Source organism: Cryptomeria japonica, chromosome 7 (assembly GCF_030272615.1).
Source record: "Cryptomeria japonica chromosome 7, Sugi_1.0, whole genome shotgun sequence".
Taxonomy (NCBI): Eukaryota; Viridiplantae; Streptophyta; class Pinopsida; order Cupressales; family Cupressaceae; genus Cryptomeria; species Cryptomeria japonica.
Window position 1 is genome coordinate 26,759,517 of NC_081411.1, and position 13,003 is coordinate 26,772,519.

Here is a 13,003-nt window from a genome sequence, read left to right on the forward strand (position 1 = left end):
TTATATTATTTATGAATGTAATTTATTGAAGATGATTATTTTTTAAAAGTGCTATTTATATTGATTACAGTTCAAAGAAAGGAATGAATTTTATTTTTAGTAATGAAAAATAATAATTTGACGGTTTAATTATAATGTTTATTAAGAGAGTTTAATTATAGGATACAATTTATATCAAAGAGTTGTGGATAAACTGATGTTGTTCGAGCATGCAGTTCTCTACTTAGCTGCTATTCTTAGCTTCCATCGTCAAACTCACATTCATTACCATGCTTTGCTGTACTAACAATTTGAACAACTTACTGGGAGATCCATCGACCAATGCCTTTGCTTTTAATGGATTCGTAGTTTAATTTAGTTAGCAATAGAATTAGATTCCAAATTGTCAGTTTTAATTCTAGATGAATAATGCATGCCCATTCATTGTTAATTTCTTTTTAGTCTGCAACATATTGTTTTGTTTTATTTTAGAACTGTAATTAGTCTTTTCCACAGAATAATGCATGCTTTGCATGCTCTATCTTTAGTAGTGTACGCCCTGCTTTTTAGATAGTTCGAATCCTAAGGACGTGAAACAAAAACTTTATAAATTGGAAAGAACTTATATTTTTGTGTGATCTGCAATAATAAAACGTAATACTGTTAGAAGTAGAGAATTCTGAAATAGAGTATTCAGTTTGATTTCAAGGTCTATTTTTCTTTTTCTATTGAATGTTTGAATGTCTATTGTTATTTGATAAGAGATGGAAATGGTTTTTATGTTCTTTTTGTCATAATTATTTAATTCAATCAGTTGGTCAAGGGTCAAGGGTAGAGACTATTATCAAATTCTACAAGTAGTATCAAAGTAGGTAATTTTGTTTTGGGTTGAAGTTTTGTTGTTGGAATTTCGCCAAATTTAATCATGTCAAATTCTAACTAGATGCCTGTTCTAATATTTGATGGAAATGAGTATGATTATTGGTGCATTAAGATGCCGACCTTTTTGATAGGAAAATATTTGTGAGAGATTGTTAAATCAGGGTATGAGGAACCAGATGATTGGAATGCCCTTACTACCAATGAAAGAACAACAAAGAAGGAGGCGAGGAAGAACAATGCTCAAGATTTGTTTCACATTCAAATAGCTCATGATAAGAGATTATTTCCAAGAATCTTAGGAGTAACAATTGCCAAAGATGCTTGGAAGACTCTACAAGAAGCTTACCAAGGTAGTGCTCAAGTTAAGGTTGTCAAGGTACAGATATTAAAGAGAGAATTCAAGAATTTGAAGATGCAAGAAGCTAAAATTATAAATCACTATTGTGTCAAAGTCAAAGATGTGTTCAATAAAATGGCTACACTTTGGGGAATTGTGAGCAATGAAGTTTTGATAAAAAAGATGTTGAGAAATTTGAAACCAATATGGAATCATATTACCATAATCATAGAAGAAAGCAAATATTTGAAAACCCTTCAGTTTGATCAATTGGTTGGATCCCTGATGTCTCATGAAGAAAGATTGAGAGATTTTTTTGAAAGTCTCAAGAAAGCATTCTCCTCTAAATTACAAATCACAAAGAATGAAGATGCAAGTGATAGTAACATCAAAAGCAATCAAGGCCAAGGTTAAGGGAAAAGTCAAAATTCTTCAAGAGGAATCAGAGGAAGAGGTAGAGATACATTTGATAAAAGAATTATTCAATGTTAGCATTATAATAGGTATGGTTACTTTCAAAGAGATTGTAGATTGAAAGAAGTTAAAAGTGGTAATTATGCTCAAGAAAGTGGTGAGAATCCTCCCGATCACTTATTTTTATCTTATGCCAAAGGTGAAAATACTAGTAAAGATGTTGGGTATCTCGATTCTGGATGCTCTAACCATATAACGGAGAATGAGAAGTTGTTTTCAACAAAGGATGGAAGTTTTAAATCCAAGATAAAGCTTGGTAATGATAAATCCTTGGAGGTTGCTATAAATGAAGCTATGGAGGTCCACACAAAATAAGGTATAAAGAGTATTCATGATATTTATTACACCCCATAGTTGAAGCATAATTTGTTCAATATTGGACAGTTATGTGAAAGTAACTATAAAGTTATCTTTGAGAATAAGACATGTACTATCTATGATAAGAATTAGGGCAATAGGGTGATCACTGTTGTGCCTAGATGACAAAGAATAGGATGTTCTGCTTGAGGTTTGATGAACATAGCAACAACCTTGCAAATATGGCATATGAGGATACAAGTTGGCTCAGGTAGGAGCATTTAAATTTTCACATTTTGAAGCTTCTAACATCACATGCATTAGAAAGCATGCAAGGGAAAAGTTTTCAAAGGGCAATGCATGGAGGGCCCATCACCCACTTCAACTTATTTATTCTAATATCTGTGGTCCTATAGAAACAAAGAGTTTGAGTAAGTCATCATATTTTATCACTTTTATTGATGATTACTCTCAGAATTGTCAAGTGTGTTTTTTGAAGGTCAAGGATGAAGCCTTGGATACATTCAAGAGGTTCATAGCCCTTGTGGAAAATGAGAAAGGGTGCAAAATAAAATGTTTAAGGACTGATCATGGAGGAGAATTTTGTTCAAAATATTTCTAGAGTTATTGGGATTTGAATGGCATCAGGAGGCAACTCACCACTGCATACACACCTTAATGGAATGGAGTAGCTGGAAGGAAGAATCGTATAGTGGTTAAAATGGCAAGGTGCATGTTACAAACCAAGGGATTGAGAAATTCTTATTGGGCAGATGCAATTGCTACAAAAGTATACATCCTCAATCGAAGCCCCGCCAATGCACTAAAAAAGATGACACCTTATGAAGCTTGGTATGGAAAAATGCCTAATATTGATAGTGCATGTACTTGATCAAAATAGACAAAAGTTAGATGCAAAAAGTGAATCATGTATTTTTCTTGGGTATAGTGAGAAAAGAAAGGCTTATAGATTGTGTAATCCCCTTATAATAAGCTTATTGTCTCAAGAGATGTAATTATTGATGAAAGGGGAGTTTATGGTCATAAAAAAATGCCAAGTTGAGAAGTCAAAATCTGTTTTGAATAATGTTATTATTGATGACATTGGTCATGAGCAGTCCACTAATGTTTCTATTTCAAGTGGTACAAATCCACTAAGAAACCCCTCATCAAGTTCTCCAGTTCCAAGCTCAAGTCCATATTCATCTTCAATTTCGACAAGGAAAGTAAGGAGGTTGAGTGAAATTTATCAAAGGAGTACAAATAAAAAACATGAAGAAACTCCAATAGGTGAGACAGTGAATTTGGCTTTATTTACCAAGGCTGATTTTGAACCACCATGCTTTGATTATTCATGTACTAATGAGGTTTGGATGCAAGCAATGCAAAAAGAGATGGATTCCATTCACAAGAATGACACTTGGGAGCTTAGAGAGCTTGCACATGACAAGAAGAATATTGGTACCAAATGGGTCTACAAGATCAAGTTTAACAGTGATGGGAGTGTTGAAAGATGCAAGGCAAGATTGGTTGCTAAAGACTTCACACACACACATGAAATTGATTATGAAGAGACACTTGCACCAGTAGCGAGACAAGAGACCATTAGAATTTCAAATTCATTAGTAGATCAGAAGAATTGGACTATACATCGTATGGATGTGAAAAATGCCTTTCTTTAATGGGTACTTAGAAGAGGAAGTATATATGTAACAACCACAAGGAAAAGAGCATCATGTCTACAGGTTGAAGAAGGATTTGTATGGTCTCAAGAAAGCACCAAGAGCATGTTATGCCATGATTGATGGATAATTTCATGAGAATGGCTTCTAGAGATGTAAGAGTAGACCTACCCTTTACTACAAACAAGAAGGTACTGATATTCTCATGATAAGTCTGTATGTTGATGATCTATTGCATATGGGTAGTGGTTCTAAGATGAAAGATGAATTCAAAGTTTCTATTGTGAATGAATTTGAAATGAAAGATCTTGGTCTCATGAAATATTTTCTTGGAATGAAATTTAATTAGAGTGCAGATGAAATTTTTATTTGTCAAACAAAGTATGCACAAGATATTTTGAAGAAATTTGATATGAGTGATTGTAATCCTTCCTCCACTCCAAGTGTTCATGGAGTTGTGTTGTGTAGAGATTATGGTGCTAAGCTAGTTGATGAGATAACTTACAAAAGTATTGTTGGGAGTTTTATGTTTCTAACCCACACAAGGCCTTATATTACATATTCGATTTCACTATTTTTAAGATATATGACAAATCTGTCAGAAATACACTTGAGGGAAGCCAACATAGTTTTGAGGTATGTGAAAGACACTCTAAATTTTGATATTCACCACTACTCTTCTAAAAGGTTCAAAATTGTTGGCTTTAGTGATTCAGATTGGGGAGGTAGTTTGGATGACTATAAGTTTGCATTTGGAAATTGCTTGTCTTTTGGTTCTCGTTTGATTACTTGGAGCTAAAAAAAACAATGCATTATTGCCCTCTCAACCACAAAAGAAGATTATGTTTTTATTACCTTAGTAGGTACACAAGGTCTTTAGATCAGAAAAGTTTTCAAAGAAATTAGAGAAAAGGAAATTGAACCTATAGTGGTTTATTGTGACAATGTGAGTTCCATCAAGTTAGCAAAGATTTTGGTTCATCATAGTAGAACAAAGAATTTTGATATGAAATATAACTTCATTCAGGATCTGGTACAAAATAAGGAATTTGAATTGAATCACATAAACACTCAGTATTAGCTAGTAGATATCTTCACCGAGGCAGTCACAAAAGCTCAGTTTTTTTCACTTTGAGATAAAATTGTGAGCCCTCTAAGCATCAAGGGGGAGTATGTGGATAACTGAAGCTGTTCAAGGATGTAGTTACATACTTAGCCACTATTATTAACTTCCATCGTCAAAATCACATTCGCCACCATGCTTTGCTGAACTAATAGTTTGAACAACTTACTAGGAGATCCACCGATCAATGCCTTTTCTTTTAATGGATTCATAATTTAATTTAGTTAGCAATAGAATTAGATTCCAAACCTCCAGTTCTAATTCTAGCTAAATAATGCATACCCATGCATAGTTAATTTCTTGTTAGTCTGTAGCATATTGTTTGGTTTTATTTTAGAGTGGTAATTAGTCTTTTCCACCAAATAATGCATGCTTTGCATGCTCTATCTTTAGTAGTGTATGCCCTGGTTTTTAGATAGTTCAAATCCTAAGGATATGAAACAAAAACTTTATAAATTGGAAAGAACTTTGTATTTTTGTGTGAGCTGCAATAATAAAAACATATCGTTGTTAAAAATAGAGCATTCAGAAATAGAGTATTCGGTTTGATTTCAGGATATGTTTTTTTATTTCTATTGAACGTTTGAATGTCTATTGTTATGTGATAAGAGCTGGAAATGGTTTTGATGTTCTTGATGTCATAATTATTTAATTTAATTATCTAGTCAAGGGTAGAGACTATTATCAGATTCTACAAGAGTTTGGTGTGCATGTATACCATAAAACAAATCTAGTGGTTTCTATTTAATTCTTTGGACTATTATTAAAAGTAATATTATTATCGAAAGGGGTTAGTAAATAAGAAGTTTAATGTGATGTTTGTAATAATGATTAATCATTTTTTATATACTAATAAGTTTAAAGAGCTTTTCATATATTTAATGATTATTGCGAGGGAGCAACTCTATCTTTATAATTTATTCTAGTTAAATAAATAAATATATATTTAAAATTAATAAATTAATTTAAATAAATAAGTAAAAATTAATAATAGAAATTATTTAGGGGTGACCCATGTAATTCAGTAGTTAAAACACTTTCTTGGTGAAACTGCCACCAAGGTTCAAATCTCTGTTAGGTCGTTATGCTCACAGGCTTGGTACTTTTGCTGGGGTGGTGGGCTCATGGATTTGAACAACAATAGTTTTCAGCACCTTAAAAAGTGCTCCTTACTAATCAAAATAAATAAATATGACAATTATCTTACTAATCAATGGTTAGAAGATAATGTGGCAAATGCTTGATTCACCCTTGTTTTAGAATTTTAAGGCTATCTACAACAAAGAACTCAAATTATTAAAAAATGATTTTATGTTTGCTTTGGATCATGTTTTATTTGCTATAAGTAATCTTCATAAGTTTTATAATGGTCCATTTCATCCCACCTCTATGAGTTTAATGCATGCATTTTGTTTATTAGGCTAGAATAACCCTACAGATTATAATTTTTACTTTTTATTTTGGTGAGCTAAATTGAGACTAAATAAACTATTTTTCTTTTAAGGTGTTAAGATTTTTTAATATGAAATTATGTCTTAATTTTATCCTATAATGAAATCTAAATTATGTTGGTTTCTTTGTACCTTATTGACTGATCTTCCTTTTAGATCTTGACAGAGCTTCTCCTAATCCAATACTTTATTCTCCCTACATATCCTAGATTTTTCTTGGGCTCAAATCTCTCCACATGTTTTATATATAAAGGTGATTGTGGTTTTTTATATTTTGAGGTACATGCCAAGGTGTAAAGATTCATGAACTTTTCTCATAGATCTTGACTCACATGCTACATCATCTCTTAACTCTTAGCTTTATATTAATTCTAATCAATATAATATCTCTCCTTTAAATAGAAATATAATAAATATTATGAAAAAAGATTAACTAAATCTATATGAAAAGGACATGGTTTGTCGGTTGAAGAAAGCATTGTATGGATTGAAGCAAGCCCCTAAAGCCTAGTACGCTAGATTGGACAAGTATTTGATGAAGCTTAAATTCAATAAAGGTACTATTGATAATAATTTATATTTCAAGATTGATCAGGATAACATTTTGATTGTTGAAGTCTGTGTTGATGACATTATTTTTGGAGGAAATGACTGCTTATGTAAGAAAGTTGCTGAAGATATGCAGAATGAATTTGAGATGTCTATGATTGGTAAATTCTTTCTAGGATTGCAAATTACTTAGTTGGATAAAAGTATCTTTATATATCAGAGCAAGTATGTGAAGGAATTGTTGAAGAGATTTTGTTTGGATGACTAAAAACCAGTTGGTACACCTATGGTGATCGGATACCAATTAACAAAAGAAGATGACTCTATGAAAGCTAATCAGACCAGATATAGATCTATGATTGGTGGATTGTTGTATTTGACTCAAAATAGACCAGATATAATGAATGTTGTGTGTCTTGTTGCTAGATTTTAAGCTCATCCTAAGAAATCTCATGTAACTGTTGTGAAAAGGATATTCAGATATTTGAAAGGGACAGTCGATTTTGGTTTATGGTATCCTAAGCATGATGACTTTATCTTGAGTGCTTTGATAGATGCTGATTGGGCAGTTGATGTTGATGACTAGAAAAGTACTATTGGTGGCACATTCTTTTTGGGTAAGAAGTTGAGGTCATGGGTAGGTAAGAAGAAGAATTTTATTTCTTTATCTACTATAGAGGATGAATACATTGTTGCTGCTAGCAATTGTACTGAGGTAATTTGGATGAAGCAAATGTTGAAAGATATTGGAGTTATTTATGTTGAACATATTGCTATATAATATGATAATTCAAGTGCTATCAATATCTCTAAGAATTTAGTACTGCATTCTAAGACAAAGCATATATCTATCAATTATTATTTATTGAGAGAGAAGGTGAATGAGAAGAATTCAGGTTAGAGTATGTATCTACAAAGGAACAGATTGCATATATCTTGAGGAAGTTGTTGCTTAAAGAAACTTTTGAGTATCTGACAGAGGAATTGGGGGTGAATGCACCTCCTAATGAGAACTAAGATGCATGAATTTGCAACGGTTTGGTGAACTTAACAAACCCTAGGATTCACTGAAATCCTCAGCATTCCGGATTTCCCCAAGGAAGTTATTAGGATAGTATTGAGTAGGGTACATGGTGCATTCTTTTGGCTAGATTCGGTTCATAAAATTACAAAAGAAGTTGTGAAAGCTGTAACAGGGTTACCCTCCACCGATAACAGACCAGACAAGACAAAAGGGGTCTTAAATGACTTGGTAACAAACCTAATAGGTGCAACATCCAAAAAAAGGTCTTTGAGGGTTAATGATGTGATTGACATAAATGTGAGATTTATTAGCATGATTTTAGGATACAAAACCACACATGCAAACAGACCGAACTAAATTTCCAGCTTATGCATAAAAAGTGCTCATGACATGGTTAAGGATAATGTGAAAATTGATGTATGTGAATGGTTAAAGGATGAATTGATTGATAATCTAAGAAAGATCAAGAAGGATAAGAAAGGAACATTTAGGTTTGGCAATTTACTTGTATGTCTGATGCTACATATAACTAAACAGGTTCCCAGTATAGGTAACAAAAACCTTGGATTTGACATACCGGTAGGGAAACAATTATTTGAATTATTAAACAACATGGGTGAAAACAAAGAAAAGAATATCAATGAGTATTTTCTAGCAGTAAAGGATAGAATGAACACAAGAGTCAGACTGTCACAGAAAATTGTGAATAAATACAAGGATGACATATGTTTTGTAATTAAGAAGGATGAGATCTGGATGGAAGCAGTTATCCCAAGAACAATTTGGGTTACTGAAATGGGTTATGAGACCGATGACCATATCATTGAGACATATGGAAAAGCCCTTCTGGAAGCACCCAAGGAACCTAAGGAAGAAATATTTGGCAATGCAGAAACCATTGAAAGTCAAATTCAATCCAAAAAGAGAGTGAAGAAAGTAGAAGCAACTATGAGGAGAGATTCAAGATAGGCTAAGGCTATCAAAGAAGATGTACTAAAACAAACCGATATCACTAAAGATGAGTTGGAGGCACTACAGCCTGAAACTCACCTTTCACCGGTAGCCACTTCTTCGGAGAGTGATATGCCTGCAACATTTAAAAGACTTGTAAGGAAAAGAGAACTTTCACTGGTATCCACACCTTCACCTAGAAGAATCGGGCAAAAACGATAGGCAGTGAGGCCTCTAGTCAAGAAGACAACCCCTAAGAAGAAGTTGACACCAAAGAAAAGGACTCAACAAAATATTACTCCGATTGACAGGTTGCTAGATGAAATCACAGAAGAAGGAAAACTCAAAAACATAAACAAACTATATGACTCACTATCAGTTGATGATAAAGAAAAGGTTGAAAACAGTGTTATTTTACACTTGGATATCTACAAGAAGTTCTTAATGCAAGTTGTAGATGAACTACTAGATGAACTATTCAAGAGACTAGAAGCAAGAAGACAAGTTGTGGTAGAGCTTGACAAGAAATTTTTTTTGAAAAATTACTTGTTGTCTACCCAGTTAACTCACCGAAGGAAGTAGATGATCTAATTGCAGAAGCTAACCGGTCAGTATTCTCTACTGCACACTGGCATATTGCACTAATGGTTGGAAGAGTAAATGAGGTTGCAGAGGAAACTACAAATGTATGGGATATATTCCTTGTTGAGAAGGAAAAACAGGAAGAGTATAGAAACCCCAAGCCAATCAAAGTTTATCAAAAGGACAAAGATAAAGGAAAAGGAAAGGTTGGTGGACCTCCAAGCTTAAAGATAACTGATAATCTACCCCCACCACCTCAAGATACTCCACCGGTACCAACAACCGAAGATCAACCGGCTGATGAGAGCATGGATGTATCACAAGAGGATACTAATCCTAATTCAGAGGTATTATACACAATTGATATTGATACTCAAAAAGTCAACATTTTGGTGGACAAAGACACAACTGGTAAGACTGATATGGCTATTGAGCCACTAGTAACTAATAACACTGATAACACACAAGAAAAACCGGTAGATGATAACACAGGGCAACATGTAGAGACACAAATAGAGCAACAAACAGAACAACAAACAGAGCAACAAGCTTCAGAACAACAACAGGGTAATGCAGAATCAGTGCCACCGACAATAGGTGAACAAGGAAAACCATTGCTTAAGGAAATGGAAACACAGACTGACGTACCAAAGGTCACTATGAGTAAGGATATTGCTCCCACTGGAAGAATTTAGAATGTTGGTTCCTCTTCTACAAGATTCAAGACAACAAATGTAACTAAAATTCTTTTAGATTCTATAAAGAAAATAACATATTGTAGTTCACAGGCTTATAAAGCTATAGATGACACAATTCCAATTTTGAAGATGATAGCTCCAAAATGCAATGTAGATAATAAGGATTCTTTGAGTCAACTTGATGCTTTGTCTAAGTATATTACAGACAACACAGTGACAGTTGAACAAATAAAGGAAGATGCATTCAAAGAGAGGTTAGAAAAAGAAAAATAGAAATTCTTTGAGGATCAAATAAAGAAGTGTACAAGGGAATTTGACACACTTCTACTGGAATTGTGCAACACACTTAAGGAATTCAAAACTTTGTACAGAGATACTTGTAAGACAAACTTTTTGACGGTTGACATTGACAAGAAAATGAGCAAGATACAGGAGGAAATTAATAAGCTAGCTGACAATTTTATTAATTCATTTGATTCATTATCAATTTTTGAGCAAAAGATAACAGGTTTTGAGGAAGAATTACTAAGACTGGAAAGAGAAAAGGAGAAAATAAAATGCAAGGCTAAGGATCTAAAATGGAGATTAAGTCCAAAGTTGGACTACCTAGCATGTTTAAGAAAAGAAATATCTGATGCATTAGTACAAGGATAGAAAACACCGGTAGAGAAAATGTAGCACCTCACCAGTACAGTTCAAAGAACAGAGGCAGCAATAAAAGATAGTAAAAAGTTTCTTGAAAGTCTGAACTTAGTTTTGACAGATCTTTTTCAAATTGTAACCACCCGGTTACAAGGTTGAGATAGAAAACCACACTCTATTGACACTTTGACAACCTTTGTCATTGATGCCAAAGGGGGAGTAGTGGAATGAGAAAATAAATCAGCAAAAGACTCATTTGCTCAGGGGGAGTTCCCACACTATTGGTATACACATTTTTGGTAACAATTTTTTGGACTTCAATTTTTGGATACACTTTTTGAATTTTCTCATGAGTGTTGCCATCAATGCCAAAGGGGGAGATTGTTGGCAAATGCACACTCCAATGAGACATTGTAGGTGATTGAAGGTTTTGGCATTGATGGAAACCTTACAATCCTATGACACTGGCAAGGCAATTCACTGGCACTAGCAAGATCAGACTCTACATCGGCACTCAAACCATTGGCACCGGAAGTGAAAGGAAGCATACCAGCACAGGAAGTTGACAACAATTTTATTGATAATGTATTTTGTTTATTATTGTAAAAACATTGTAAGCTGACTTGGCAAATTGTAAAATCACTCTTATATAAGAGAGTTCATTGCAGAACATTGTAATGAAGTAGGATTATTATGGATGAATGTAATTAAGCGAAATAAGGCAAACCTATTATGCGAATTATAGGTTAAGGGTTTATGTAAGAAGAAGAGCTATAAACTGGTACTGGATCTGGCATAGTAGATGCTATTTTGAAGCAGTATAAGACATTGGATTTATATAATCCATTTTGTAAGTCAGTGAGACTTCCTATTTTGTATTTGAGCAGTGAGCTCTAGGTACTTGGCCTTCCTGCATGTGCAGGCCCCTCTTGTACCAGTAATATTCTCTTATTGGCCAGTAAGTGAATATTGTGGGTCAGAAATCCCACCGAGCTTTTTCCCACACCGGGTTTCCTCGTTAAACCATTTTGTTATGGTGTGTTTTTCATGTGGTTGTTTCTATATCTGTTTATTGCATTACTTTCTATTTACTGATACACAATTTTAATTTGCTCTACATGTTTTAAGTTAATAAATTCACTCAACCAGTCAGATACTCATTCACCCCCCCCTCTTAGTATCTGTGGGAATCCTAACAGTCCTAGGCTAAAGCTACAACCACTTTGACTTATTTAAATAGTTAACATACCTCCCAACATATCTCCTACTTAGATGCTTGTTGAAAAGACACCCATGGAGGAATGATATGGTAAGAAGCCCTCGTTGAGACATCTTGGAGTCTTTGGAGGTGAGACATATACACATGCATTGAGTGATAAAAGATCAAAATTCAAGAATAAGGAGGTTAAGTGTATCTTCATTGGTTATGGTGTTAGTGTGATAGGTTGCAAGCTTTGGTATCTAGCTATAGAGAAGATGCTCTATAGTAGAAATGTGATCTTCCATGAGTTGAAACCTTCCATCAATGATTTGCAATCGGAGAAAGAAGGAGAAAAGAAAAAGGAAGTAGTTAAGGTACCACCTGCTTCAATGAGAATTGAACCTGATGATGAGGAGAGATCAAGTAGATCTATAATTTCTACATTGGAGCAAGAGAATCAACCTCAAGAATAGTAGACGTATACTCATGATAGGAAACAACTTGATAGATTTGATTGTTCACCTAAAAGTTTTCTATCTTCTTTGTTGGATTCTAGCTTCATATTTTCTTTGATTGCCAACACGAATGAGAGTAAGACTATTATGGAGGTTGTGGGTATGCATGATGTAGATTCCTAGATGGAAGCCATGAATAAAGAGATGGCTACATGGGATCTGATAATTTTTGTTAAATAACAAAAACCTATTGGATGTAAATGGATGTTCAAGAAGAAATCAAGTCTTGATAGTAGTTTTGAGAAGCATAAAGTGTGGTTGGTCACAAAGGGGTGTTCTCAAGTGGAGGGAATTGAATATTGTGAAATATTCTATCATGTAGCTAAGCTAGCATCCATTCAATTCTTGATATCACTTGCAATAGTTGATGACTTGAAACTCAAGTAGATGGATTTGAAGATAGAATTACCTCATGGTGATTAGGAGGAGGAAATTTGCATATCACAATTAGAGATTTTTTTCAAAAAGGTAAAGAGAACCTTGTTTTCAAGTTGAAAAAATTCTTATATGGTTTGAAATAGTCTCCTAGTATGTGATATCAAAATTTTTGACACCTATGTGTTGTCTTTGGGATTCATAGATATAAATCTAAACACTTTATGTATTATATATATGA